The sequence below is a fragment of the Danio aesculapii genome, chromosome 11, assembly GCF_903798145.1.
Source record: "Danio aesculapii chromosome 11, fDanAes4.1, whole genome shotgun sequence".
NCBI classification, from domain to species: domain Eukaryota; kingdom Metazoa; phylum Chordata; class Actinopteri; order Cypriniformes; family Danionidae; genus Danio; species Danio aesculapii.
In genome coordinates this window covers 7563099-7577336 of record NC_079445.1, presented here as the reverse complement: position 1 = coordinate 7577336, position 14238 = coordinate 7563099, and the positions used below count along the sequence as shown (strand labels likewise).

The window sequence follows — 14238 nt, the reverse complement described above, 5'->3', positions numbered from 1 at the left end:
ACCGTCCTCACACTCCACTGCCGATGGAGAGGTGGGAAGTGGAATTTTGACTGCTGTAACGACAGGGGGTGGGAGCCAATTGCTTCCCAGAAGCTGTGTTCTTCTCCGGAACAAACGCACCAGTCCATTTAGACAGTTTAACTTTGTCTGGCACCTTCTGCGCTCAGAACACTCTGTGCTTGACTTCCACTGCCTTTAAGAGAATGTCTTTCCCACCAAAAAAAAAAAAAAAAAGAGAGAGAGAGAGAGAGACCGTAGTCCTAAGGGGCCATAAAAATGGCGGCCAGTTTGCACACAAACAGACGGAGAAAGGTCAACCTCTCGGACAACCCAGAGCTAACCGCGAGAGAACAGAAGAACACTTCAGCCATGATGAAAGCTGCATTTCCAACGGATCAAACCAAGTGTGTTCTGAAAAGGGGATCAGAGAGAGACATGGCAACCCTAAGCATTGTGCCTCATAATAACCACCAGACATAAAAAAGCCCATAAGAGGTACAACGATATGAGCAGAACACTGCTAATGGATTTTCTCTGGAATTTGCTTTTTTTTTTTTTTTTTGAGGGTTTGATACGTGTACTTTCAACGTGTGCTTAAAATGCAAAAGACTTTTTTTTCTTGCCTAAAAACATCATGTTATTGGCTTAATTATGCAAAAAGTTACATTCTGAGAGCAAATCTTTGGTGAAGATTGTTGTATGTTGTTTGGTTGATCACAATTTAGCTTGAGTTTCATTTTTAATTGTGAGAACAATATTTAGGATTACTGTGGCAGATTGAAGATTGAAAATATGGGTGTGAATCCCCTAAATAGTTGTATGTGTGTACGGAACAGGCCTCACTCTGAAAACCATGATCATGAATCAAACCAAAAACCTTAAGAAAAGGGGATCAGATAAATATATGGAAACCCTATAGCTCAGAATAACTATCATAGGGACATAAGACACCCATAAGTGGAATTATGCCATGAGCAGATTATTGTGAATCAATCTTTGTGGTTTTTACTTGGAACAAACTCAAAAACCACAATCACAAAACAAACTTGGTTCCTGCCTCACAACATAAATTTGGTCATTAATAAGTTAGTTAATCCAAAAATGAAAAATCTGGCATAAATAACTCAAGACTTCTAACCTCTGTATGTTCTGTGTGTGTGTAAAGGTTTGTGTGGTTACAGGGACACAAAGTTGTTTAATGACATGAGTATGACTTAGTTGTACTAAGGTGGTTTACAGGGACATGCTGTAATTCAAACTGCTTAGAAGTCATATTTAACAGTATTTCTCCCCCCCCCCCCCCAAGTTTCCTGTGAGGATTGGGTTTAGGAGTAGGGGTGGGGTAGGGCCATATAAAAAGAGTTTTTTACTTTATGAAATACAATTCATCCCTGTAAACCGTGTATGCAAGTGTGTGTGTCCTGCTGAAGTGTGTTGTAGGCAGTTAGGGCAGGGCATGTTGAGTGGCTCCTCCTAGGGTTTTTACATCACATCTGACAGGGTTCAGTTGACAAATTGTCAGCTTGACAATTTGGTAGTTTCATTAAAAAGTTTAAAGTAACTCCTATGATTGAAAACAGCATTGTTTTTAGAAGAAATCCAAATTTTCAGTAATGCTTATGACAATTTCAAAATTATTTACAAATGCAGCATTCTGTGTAGAGCTCAGATGAGTGAGATATAACATTGTGGTCAGCACCGACTAGAGCAGGGTAAAGTCTAGATCTGATACACGGCCAGCCGGAGGTGCGATATGCACATTAATATAGCAGCATTTTTTTAATGACACTGTATAACAATAATTAATATTTTTACAGTACTGTGACAGTTGGGTTTAGGGTTGAGGTGGGGGTAGGCGTTAAAAAATTAAATTTATTGGGTAATTTAATAGATAACATAAATAATACTCGGTACAACTACTGTTTTTACATTACTGTGACAGTTGGGTTTAGGGTTGGGGTGGGGGTAGACGTTAATAGAGTGGAGGAACTATGACATCACCTTGTAGGTGAATCGGCTGCTACCATAAAACTGGTTCCCTCAATAAAATCCCCATAGGATTTTCCCATAGGCTTTTCGAAGATTGCAAATAATAAGCTCTGTGTTCAAACACAGTTCATTACACTTACACGTTTTGTCCAGCCGGATAATTCTCACACAAAAATACAACTTTTAGCACTGTTGGATCTTAAATGCAAACGCAAGAATTGAAAAGCTAACATTAGGCTATAAACGGACTACAGTGCCTTCAGGGCGCTCGCCTGTGACGTCAGCACCACCCTGCTACAGACAACTTCTCAAGCTTATTTTTAGAAATATGGTCCATAACGAAGATTTAATCTCTCGGTTTATAATATTATAATCCATGCTATTTATTATAAACAAATAAATACACAAAAACACATAGACTTACGTGTCTTTTGGACAGTTTTTACGTGGGAAATACATTTTGTTTTGCGTTACGGTTGTTGTAAAAGTTTAAAACTGTATGTATAAATGTGCCTGCATGATATTATCATAAGACATTTAAATAAGTGTATCGCTCGTGTGCATAAAGCACGCTTACCTTTGACGACAGAAATGAGGCGTGAGGGACAAGTCTATATGCCTGAACAACAGTCAATATCTTTTTTTTGTCATGAAGTACAGCGAAAAGCAGCCCATACAATCACATCTGCTATACATTTTGTAGGAGGAGTGTAAATATTGCAGTTATGACAGAGTTAAATGCGTTCAGATGAAGAAAAAAACTGACGAAAAATGTATTGATTACGTTTAAATGACAGATAATATGTATGTATTTTTACACATTTATTCACACATTTGCATTACTGAGAGCAGGAAAGAGACATGCTGCACTGGTAAGTAGTATCTTCCTAATATTGTTTAATTAAAATAAATGATCAACAAATGAACCTGTCTTGACAGTTACAAGTGAAGGCATAATCTACACACAATATGAATTCCCAATTAGAGAAATACTACAAACTATAAAATACTATTCATGAATATACTTAAATCTACAAATCCAGATGGCCAACACAAGCAAGCTGCGCACCAGAACAGTTCAGCTCGATGACGTCTAATATCTCAGACGCCGCCTGTAGTCCCATTTAGCTTGATAGCAACCGTATTTTTAAAGAAGCGTAACCGATTTTAAAAATCAAGAGTGTGATGTAACTGATGTGTTTTATGTTGTACAATAAAACGTTAAAGTATCTTGAGTTTGTGTTAGCCACGAACCTTATTTAAGCAATTTTACTGAAATCCCATTGAAAAAACCCATTGACTTTGGGACAAGGGAACTGGAACTGTTAAAATGCTAACTCACTTCTGGGTTTTTGCATACAATTTGATGTCATAGTTCCTTCACTCTATAAAATACAATAAATGGGAAATGTCATAAATAATATAAATAATTCTTGTTAACTTCCGGCCGCAACCATATCCGATCAAGCAACAACCCTAGGGCAGGGGTGACCATCCTGTTCCTGGACATCTACCTGCAGGTAATTATCAAGTGCTGTTCAGGTCCTAATTAATTGGTTCAGGTGTGTTTGATCAGGGTTGGAGCTGAACTCTGCGTGATGGTAGATCTCCAGGAACAGGGTTGAGCACCACTGGACAAGAGCATATGAACTGCTGTTTATAACTGCAGAAGTTTACATCACACTGATCTTAAGCCAAATTCAATTCCTCCAACTAAAATCATCTTTGCATATCTGTTCTCCTATATAGCACACCATCTGCCATTACCACAGTAAATGTGCGAGCAAGTGATTGATATCAGACATTAATTTTGCATCATTTATATTGTCTGAGGCAGGAACTCTAAAAAGCATTAAATTAATCAGAACATTTGATGAGAATCTGAAGTGCAAGTTGATCTCAATAGCCCTGTATAGGCGGAAAATAATGACTTCAAATTTTGAATGCTTATACCTTTTATTTGTTAATTGTTTGAGCATACTAACTTATATAGCTTACTCTTTCATGTACGAGCATGTGCAGCCATTGAAAGCTTATTGTCTTATTCGCTTCCATTGATTTTAAAACAAAAAAAGCTTATTATTGTGCTTGATGTTGCAAACTTGTATTTACTTCTTATATTATTTAATTTCATTGTCATGAACAACTATTTGTGGTATTTTGACCATTTACTTCTATGTATTATTCCTAGTCATTTTCCCATAAACTGAACTAAAAGTTCTAAAATGATCACAGAAAAGCCCTTATTTCAGCATTGGAGAATAAGGTCAACAGATGCCTTTAAGATTAACTTTGAGATGACATATTGATATTTCATATAGCCCCCCAAAAACTCCATGTCCACTCAATTAAATCTGTTTATCACATAAAGCAACTCCTCAGAAGACTCTGATTAGGTTTCTTTAAAAATATGGAATATTTTTACAATATCCTTATTTTTGATCTTCTAAAATTGGTGAAATTATTAAGTGTAAAAACTGAAATCTTTCTGCTTTATAAAAAATCTTTACTTGGCCCCATAATATATTAAGTAGCCTTAACTAATATGTACTTACACTGAACTTATTAAGTCATTAGACTCTAATTATTGTGTAAAATGCATGTTGTTACATTTTACATTTGCTTCATTAAATACCTGCATGTAATCTGTAATTAATTTCTGCAAGTACATTAATAATTACACTGTTGAACATCCCTTACACCTAAACCCACCCCTACCAACAAACCTTTCACTAACCTTTACCCATATCCCACCTCAATAACAACAGAAGCGTGACGTCCTATGACCAAGGAGTCTGTGTGGTTGGAATTGAGGGTTGGCTCCGCATTAACCTAATGGCTTTCTTGGGTGTCCCTCTTTTTTGTTACTGTGCTTCCTTCTGAGCCACGGGGCGTAACAGAAGTGTTCTGCAATACATTATGAACACATTAAGTACATTGTATTTATATTTTGATTAAAGTACATGGTAGTTAAGGCCACTTAATATAAAGCGGAACCCTTTATTTGTGTTAGCCAACAACAAAGTCATGTGGTTATGAAATGGCATTGGGGCAACGGATGAGTATTGCAATTATGTTCTGTTATGTTTGATCATTCATACACTTTTATGTTAGAATATGTGTGATTTTGTCAAACTGATTGAGCCCATATGCATCATTGACTGTAATGCACTGTAGAAATGCTGGATTCCGCACAAGTCCTTCATGTTGTCCCAACACAAATCAATTAAGTTAACTTAATTGTTTTCACAAATTTAAGTGGATTAAACATAAAACAATTAGGTTGTCCCAAAAAAATATTAATTATGTCTTTTCAACTTATTGTAAAGTCATTTGAACAAGCAGCAAAAGTAATTTTTTGAGTGTGATGCCACTGCACAAGTTGATACCTTTAAAGCATTGGAAAGATGAACCGTACATATGCAGTCGTGTCAAAGTATCAAGGCACGGGGGAATAATGAAAGGTGAACAGGCTGTAGCAGGCCTAATGCCTTCCTCATCAAATGCAAGGCAAATCCCAAACCTGACAGCACAGATATGTGAAACACACAGCACTGCGTATTCTTCAAAGGGCAAACATTGTCGTTTCCCTCCAGCTTGCTGCGAACAGCGTTGTCAGCTATGCCTAAATGATTACAGCAAAATAATCGTTTTCTTGCAGTCGAAAAAACAAAACAAGCAGGAAGACAGTCAAACAAAGGCATTTGTCTGCACAATAAAGCAGAGTAAAGAGACAGCGGGTGCCATGATCCACTCAGGATGTATGCAGGGAGACAAATCACATCGCCTTAATCACATTTAATGGCCCACGATCAGTGAATTAATATTCCTTGCGCGCCAACGTGGTTGAGAGTTCAGCGGGATTTGGAAGCATTTGAGACACATCACTGTTGAAGAAAAAAAAAAATCTCTAATGTGGAATCTATAATCTAAAAATAATTAAAGGTGTATTATGTTTTAAAATTAAATCACACAAAAGTTTCCAAATAAATTACAAATAAGCATTTTGATCTTCCTATTTATTCTACAACCAAAAGTGGTTATAAATAGTGGAGTAACTGAGATCAATTTCTAGCTGCTCATGTGATCTTAACATTAAAAAGTACTGGAAATTGCTTTAAAACAAATATTTATCAATATTTATAAATTGTACTCATTCATTGCAAATGATATTAGAAACAACAGCCTGCAGTATACGCTCACCGGCCACTTTATTAGGTATACTTTACTAGTACCGGGTTGGACCCACTTTTGCCTTCAGAACTGCCTTAATTCTTTGTGGCATAGATTCAGCAAGGTACTGGAAATATTCCTCAGAGATTTTGGTCCATATTGACCTGATAGCATAATGCAGTTGCTGCAGATATGTCAGCTGCACATCCATGATGCGAATCTCCCGTTCCATCACATCCCAAAGGTGCTCTATTGGATTAAAATCTGGTGACTGTGGAGGCCATTTGAGTACATTGTCATGTTCAAGAAACCAGTCTTGCTTGAGATGATTCACGCTTTATGACATGGCGCACTATCCTGTGGTCTTTTGCTGCTGTAAACCACCCGCCTCAGGTTTCGATCTGTTGTGCATTCAGAGATTCTCTTCTGCATACCTCAGTTTAAACGAGTGGCTGTTGCCTTTCTATCAGCTCGAACCAGTCTGGCCATTTTCCTCTGACATCAACAAGGCATTTATGCCCACAGAACTGCCACACACTGGATATTTTCTCTTTTTCGGATCATTCTCTGTACAGCCTAGAGATGGTTGTGGGTGAAACTCCCAGTAGATCAGCAGTTTCTGAAATACTCAGACCAGCCCATCTGGCACCTACAACCATGCCACGTTCAAAGTCGCTTAAATTACCTTTCTTGCCCACTCTGATGCTTGGTTTGAACTGCAGCAGATCATCTTGACCACGTCTACATGCCTAAATATGTTGAGTTGTTGCCATGTGATTGGCTGATTAGTAATTTGCTTTAACCAGCAGTTGGACAGGTGTACATAATAAAATGGCTGGTCAGTGTTTATATTAGTTATTTGACTGTTTGTTAATCTTCAGTATGTCCCTAAAACACTGCATGAGATAATCAAGTAGTAGTAGTAGTAGTAGTAGTAGTATTAATAAATAATAATGATAATAGTTTACTTATTATTAACATTGTTTGAAAATGAATAAGAAATAATGTGTAATCTACTGAACCTGAAGATCTTTAAATATATTAGGAACTGTTCAGTTTTATGTTTGTAAATGTTTTTGCTTTTAAAAAACCAACTGAAAAAAGCCAACACAATACTGTCACATTATCTGCCATTAAATCTCTCTTTCAAGAGAACATTCTCACTGTAAAATGGCTTCTGTCCAAACAAGTAGGCAGGAAATAGCAATTATGATATTCTCTAAAAAGAGACATCTCACTTTCAGAAGATTATAAACCTCAGAAGAAAATCAGTGTTGTAATAGCAGGCCTTCAACATACAGTACATCTGTAGATGTTTAATATATATTGCAAATAAAAAAACACTGACAGACCACATTAAGATCACGACTCAATATGTATTTCAGACTGCAAACCCACACAACCCCCTGCTGACCATGGTGTAATGCAGGAACAATATAAAGACGACCTCTATGCATTCATCCACACAGATTCATCCTCATCACTTTTCCCTTCATACTTTCAGTGACGTACGCTCTGAAGGCTGATTATGAAGCGATCCTCATATCACATAATGAAGAGCATCAATGAAAGCAGAACAAAGCCCTGGTAATTAATCACCGTGTAACCGACAAAGGTTTAATGTCAACTCAGTAAATGGAAACATTTTTCCAACCAATCACAGAGTAAACTTTAGGGTGACACCATTAAACATCTTGACAGTGACTAAGCTTCAATAACTGAAAAACCTTTATATTCTTTACACTGCAATCATGGCTTCTGTGCATATACACCACAAAAAACACAAACAATTTATAGCTATTTAAAAGAGACAGTACAACCAAAAATTAAAATTCAGACCACTTTCTCACACTCAAGTGGTTCCATCCAAGCCTTTATGGATTAATGCCTTCTGTTGAATGTAAAAGAAAATATTTTTCAGAATTTTGGAAACTGGTAGTATATAAAGTAAAAATAAGTTATTCAATAGTTACCAGTTTCCTACATTCTTAAATGTATCTTATTTTGTGTTCAACCGAAGATAGAAACTCAAAGGTTTGGAATGGAAGCAGTTGAGGTTGAGTACATTTACATTTTGTGAACTATCCCTTGTGAATTTCTATAGAAAGTACCTTTTAGTCATTTTATTTGTATCCATATATGTAGAAACTCGAAATGTGAAACAAAATAAGACATTTAAATTAAAAAAAGTCTGAAATCACTGCAATGTTTCTGCTTTTCATACAGAATGTGCATATGTTAGTTTCCATATGTTAGGCCTATGCGTTTTTATGCAGAATTGGGAGCAAAATGAGAAGAAAAATTACTTTTTTTGAGGATGATGGAGTACATAAAACGTATTCGTGTGAAGACACAAATGGGCCTTGGAGGCGTCTGTCTTCATTTATCAGAAGCCATGAAGCAACATTAGCAGGAAGAGTCAAAGCCTCCATTATTTATGGACTGGCTCCCTCCCCTGTACACACACGGTACCTGGTCTTCAGGCAGCCAGGAGAAAGCTTCAACCACACGGTCAGTTTTTTTTGACAAAATGAGTACGTGTGACAATATAGACACCTCATTTTTAAAACACTATTTCCTGAAGGGACATCTTACCACGTGAATTCATAAACGACGCGCATTTAACGTTACCCTAGAATATATTTAGCTAAACCGAACAAGTTTGGCGTGAAGTACTGGTCAAAAAAATCTATCCTGCTTGAATGCTGAGGTGTGATAAAATAATTTTGGAATAATTCCGATGGAACCAATAATCCTTTGATGCAAACTCACCCTCACGTCGTAACAAAACTCGCATGACTTTGTTCCATAAAACAGTGAAGATTTGTTTTAAAATCTGAATGACAGGTTCGGTCACCATTCGCTTTCACTGTATGCTGAAAAGACGCAATGAAAGTGAATGGTGACTGTCATTCTGACTGTTTTATTTCGCGTTTCACAGGGAGAAAGTAAGTGCTGCGGACTGCTTCAGCATGAAGGAGAGTAAATAATAGATTTTCTTTTCATTTACGGGTGAACTATACATCTTTTATGTTTCAAAAAGCGCTATTCTCGAACTCAAATCAAAATCCATGAAGCAGCAACCATCTACGCGTCTAAATATGTGATTTATTTTTCTATAGAAGCGCAGTCGCGTCTCCCATGAATGGCAAGTTTGCTTGATCATCACGCCGGCATCATTACGCCATGAGATCCGCACAAGTTGCCCACTGAGAGCACCCCCTGCTCTCGACCGTCCAGTATGAATCCAAAATGATATCCAAAGAAATGCCATTCCGTCACTCAGTACGATATTTAAAAATCCCAAAATAGCCAGTGCACGCGCGCACATGCGTTTCCATACAAAACCGCGACGTCAAAGCTGTCTGAGTCAGAGGTTCCTTCAAGACTTCATTATCAGTCAATTAATACGAGCTCGACTAATTTGTCGGATTAATTCTAATTAAGAGGGGTAAAATGAGAATCACCTTAATCAAAACAGAACCGTCCTCATACAAGTTGACGGGTGTACACTTTAAACGCATCTGACTCGTGCCAATGGGTATTAAAATGCTTATTTAAGTCTCAGCACGTCACATCCTAGTTTATTTCAATCTGATGGTCACGATTTATGGAGACTATGAGCTTAACTAGATGCTGGAGCTCGTTTTCTGTTTAATTTCACATTTGGAGCAGTTTGTGGAGTCCTGCAATCCAGTCAAACGCACAAGTTCCACTGTGCTAGTGTGCTATTTCTGCTCTCTTTCATGTCAGAATATTTATATTTAGGTTTATATAATGAACAAAACACGACAGTCTCGTTTACAAACAAACACCGCGAGATAGATAAAATGATCCACATAATTACCATGAAGCTCTATTTCCAATACTCTTTGCCATTTCCAGAGTGCTTCTTCCACTAATGACGGTGGCAGCAGGAGGGGGGAAATAAAATCCAAACGAAGAAAAAGCTCAAGCAGGAAACATTTGTGACAGCGACATGATTCGGTCCAACTATTTCGCAGAGTAAAACAGCATATGATTTCCCTAATGCAGTTTTAAGATTGATGTTAATCCACAATCCGTCGTCTCATCAGGAAAAAAAAAACACACATCCCGGTGCAGTTCTTTAGGTGTCGCAATGAAGGTAAAAGACCAGAGAGGGATTTTTTAACCCTCGTTCCTCACGATTGTGGGTTCGCGGGTTGATAAAATGCCGATATCTCCACTTGCCCTCAGTACGGAGAGGAACTGAATGCGAGCGCCTCAAAAGTGGAGCAAAGACGCCCCTCGCGGCTGCCGAAGCAACTGCAACGCACTTGCTTGAGATATTTTTTAAAGGGACATTGAAAAGCTTTCCCAAGTGCATCTGTTTAAAACCCATAACGGCGTTTGGGTCTTACAGGTTGTGATTGTTATCTAATCGAACATTACTGTGAAGAATGCTGACACTGAGATGCTCAGGTGGAATATCTATTTGGAGATGATACTGTCTGATAACTGGCATAGGTGAGTGTGTGTTGACATGTCTGTAACTGTTTATTGCACTGTGTGACTAAAATGTTGATAATATTCTTATATTCACCGGTTTCAAATAAAGAGAATTAGAAATGTGCTACTTTTTCTAAACAAACTCTAAACAATCATAATTTTGTTTGTTTGTATAGTCTATTATATTACTATTTATATATATATATTTCCAAACATATTTCCATAGTTCAGTTGTTCTGTGCCATAAAAGACAACAAACATTAAGTCCTGGTTCACCTAACATTCACACTTGGTTCTTGGACCAAACCTAATGACAGAAAACCAAAACAAAAAACAAAAAACAAATCAACATAGTCTTCTGGCCTAAAGATGCTTGATGATATTTGTTTTATCAGCACTTATAATTGTAAAATTTCTCCATTTTACATACACACACGCACAGAGAGAAAGAGAGCGAGAATTAAAGGTACAAATGCTATCATTGCAGTGGTATCTTCACTTTTTTTTTAGTTCAGGAGCTGATATGTATACTTTATAGAAGGTTCATTCATTTTGCTTCGGCTTAGTCCCTTATTTATCAGCGGTCGCCACAGTGGAATGAACCATCAAGCATTCCAGCATATGTTTTACGCAGCGGATGCCCTTCCAGCCGTAACCCAGTACTGAGAAACACCCATACACACTAATTCACACACACTATGACCAATTCAGTGAAGAAACCCACACGGACACGGGGAGAACATTCAAACTCCACATAGAAATGCCAAATGGCCCAGCATGGGACTCGAACCAGCGACCTTCTTGCTGTAAGGCGACAGTGCTAACCACTGAGCCATTACTAATTACTTTATTTGTAATTTGTCATTTTAAGGGTCCCAATATGGACCCATAATATAAATTTGTACCTTTTAAAATTGATCCGCAGCCTTTATATCTTTATGTCTAAGTGTGCATAAACCGAATTTGCTGGAAGGAGCCACTTTTCTGATGCCTGCATTCAACTATGAACTTTTAAAGGACAAAGAGTTACACTACGATTGAATGTTTTGCCTGGTTGCATCTTTCTGCATCATATCCTGTTTTAGCTATCAAGGGTCCATTTATATTTTAGTCTAACTGCATCAGAGTTTATTTTGAAGCCGACCAATACTTAAGTTTTCAGCAGGTTTGATCCACTTGTTTGGTGCACACTAGAATACAGATGGCAGCATTCACACTTATTCCACACTCAAAGACTCATTGCACCACAGTTCATTTGAATTGAGCCAAATCTGCCAAGTGTGAACACTCTCTAAATAAATCAACAAAATCGGATCGGATCGGATTCAGGTGACTCTTGTTTAGCAAATCAAATTATTATACATGCACAAAATATTATAAAATTATATAAAGTCAGCATCAATTGGAAACTGCTGCAGACACTTATTTCAGTATAATGATGTTCTTCCATCTGAACTGTAATACTGATTAATGGGCGGAGTTTTACTTTTGCATTCTTCCATTCATGTTTCACTTGCAGCAAACTAATGGTTGGAGAGAAGTGGCTAGGCTTATTTCGCACACGCAGTCAAACTAACATCATCAATAGCTAGATTTTGATTGAAATAGTATCAAAACTTTGTTTTTGTTAGTTTTAGTCAGTGGATAAATTTGCACATTTTAATTGTAATTTGCCTTAATTCACCTTAAGGCTAAAGGCTATTGCACACTGAAATTTTCGTACGTAATTTTGCCTCCGAAACTTTCGTCTGTTATAAAAATATTTTAAACCAGGTTCAAAATCTGCTTTTCACATCCGAAAAAGCACATTGAGACGTTTTTTTGACAGTTCAGAGCCACCCTACAAGCAAAAAGCTAAATACAGAATGCCTTCATTTGAGTTACAGTTAACTTTATACCAAACAGTGTGGTTAAAATAAAGACAGAATGTGGTGGACAGTTGAGAACCCCTATATCATAGGTTTCAAACTTAATTCCAGCTCTGCACAGCTTTTCTCCAGCCCTAATCAGACACACCTGATCCAACTACTCAAGATGTTCAGGACTACTTTGGAACACCTCGACTAGTTGAATTAGCTTAGTCTTAGATTAGTCTTAGAATAGGGTTGGAGCAAAACTGTGCAGAGTTGCGGCCCTCCAGGAATTGAGTTTGAGACCTATGCCCTCTATGCTGTAGTCAGTGACTGGCGCACCTCTCCCATGCTGCTGCTCGGTGTGTGTGCATACATTTGACGTACTGTCCATAGACATTATAATAGAAAGCATGGTCCGCTTTTGGTCCATTGCTTCGACAAGTCAACCGACCGCCATCTGTTATAATGTCTGTCTTTATAATGTAATGTCAGTCTTTCTTCAGAATTTGTTTATACATGAGAATGTGTGAAGTATCACAAGCAATGAATTAAAATTTCACTGATTTCCTGAAATAAACTTTGCATTTCGGGATAATCGTAGCACAGCTCTTTGATAAGGAGGAGAACTCTCCTTCTCTATGTAGGCTAGTAGCCCATTAAATGAACAGAATGTAGCCTATTCCTCTTTGTACAAAGTATCACTGTTTGAACTGACTCTGAAATGTTTTGAGTTGTGATGGATTAATACGCTCAGTGTGTGTGATATGGAAAAAAAAAAGTTGGACTTCAGTGTGCAAAGACTTTAAAATAAGCATTGTATATATAGAGATTTTATTCAGACTTGAACATTTTAACACAGTGGTCACATGACTTTAATTTCACCCCTGTAGCTCAATTCTAATTGGGGAATCTGATAACTTACCGTTAGAACACTCTGTGGTCTCCCCTATTCAGAGAGATGGGGTTTTGCTAATAGGTCTGTTGGGAGTGGGTCAGTGTTTCAGCTGACAGGTCTATGTCTATATCCTATGAGACAACTGACCTTTCTCCTCTGCAGTCTGATGAAACCCTTAACAGGCACTTTTACTTTAAAGTCCCCTCAAGAGCCTTCGCTCACAAACCCCCATAAGGCACGCAATTCAGATAATGAATCAAATTTAAATCATTTTATAATAAAAAATAGATTACTATATGATCATTTAATTTTCAGAAGCCCGATTTTCTTGTATTTATCATCTTTGCTTGACATAGCTTTCAACTTTAGGGTTTTTTTTTTACCGCCTTTCGTATTGCAAGGGTAAACCCAACAAGTACGTTTCTAAAGCCATGAAAACTTAAAACCCACACTCGCATCCAATGAAAAATGTTCAAAGTTTTACATTTAATATTCTCTTTCATAGCTTGTGCTGCAAAACTTTGTTTAATCACTCTAGACCACTTTGTGATGCAATCCAGCTACTAGATGCTACAGAAGATGCCGGATTAAAGGGGCCATAAATTGAGAAATCAAATTTCCCTTGAGTTTTTGACTTATGCAAGGTGATCTATCGAAGTAATGTAGATTTATTTTTGTTCATGTTGTTTTGTTTGTCTTTTGTTAGTTTTTTTATGCATCTACCTGTTTACTTGAGTCTTCAACACCTGTCGAAACGAGGAGAGAGAGAAAAAAAGGCTGCTATTTATATGGCATCTATTGCCGGTAGATAACCTTAATTTTTTATCCGAATCATGGGAGTGTGTCGTCACAGCTGGG

General features: G+C 37.4%; 1 protein-coding gene across 1 annotated transcript in view; it reads right to left on the bottom strand.

Annotated features, from left to right (window-relative positions):
- Window positions 1–10369, bottom strand: part of nlgn1 (neuroligin 1) — a 454515-nt gene extending 444146 nt beyond the window's left edge. Inside the window, exon 1 of the mRNA XM_056467952.1 lies at window positions 10010–10369. The gene's annotated coding sequence lies outside the window, so the exon portion shown is untranslated. The remainder of the gene's footprint in view (window positions 1–10009) is intronic.
- Between the last annotated feature and the right edge of the window lie 3869 nt (window positions 10370–14238).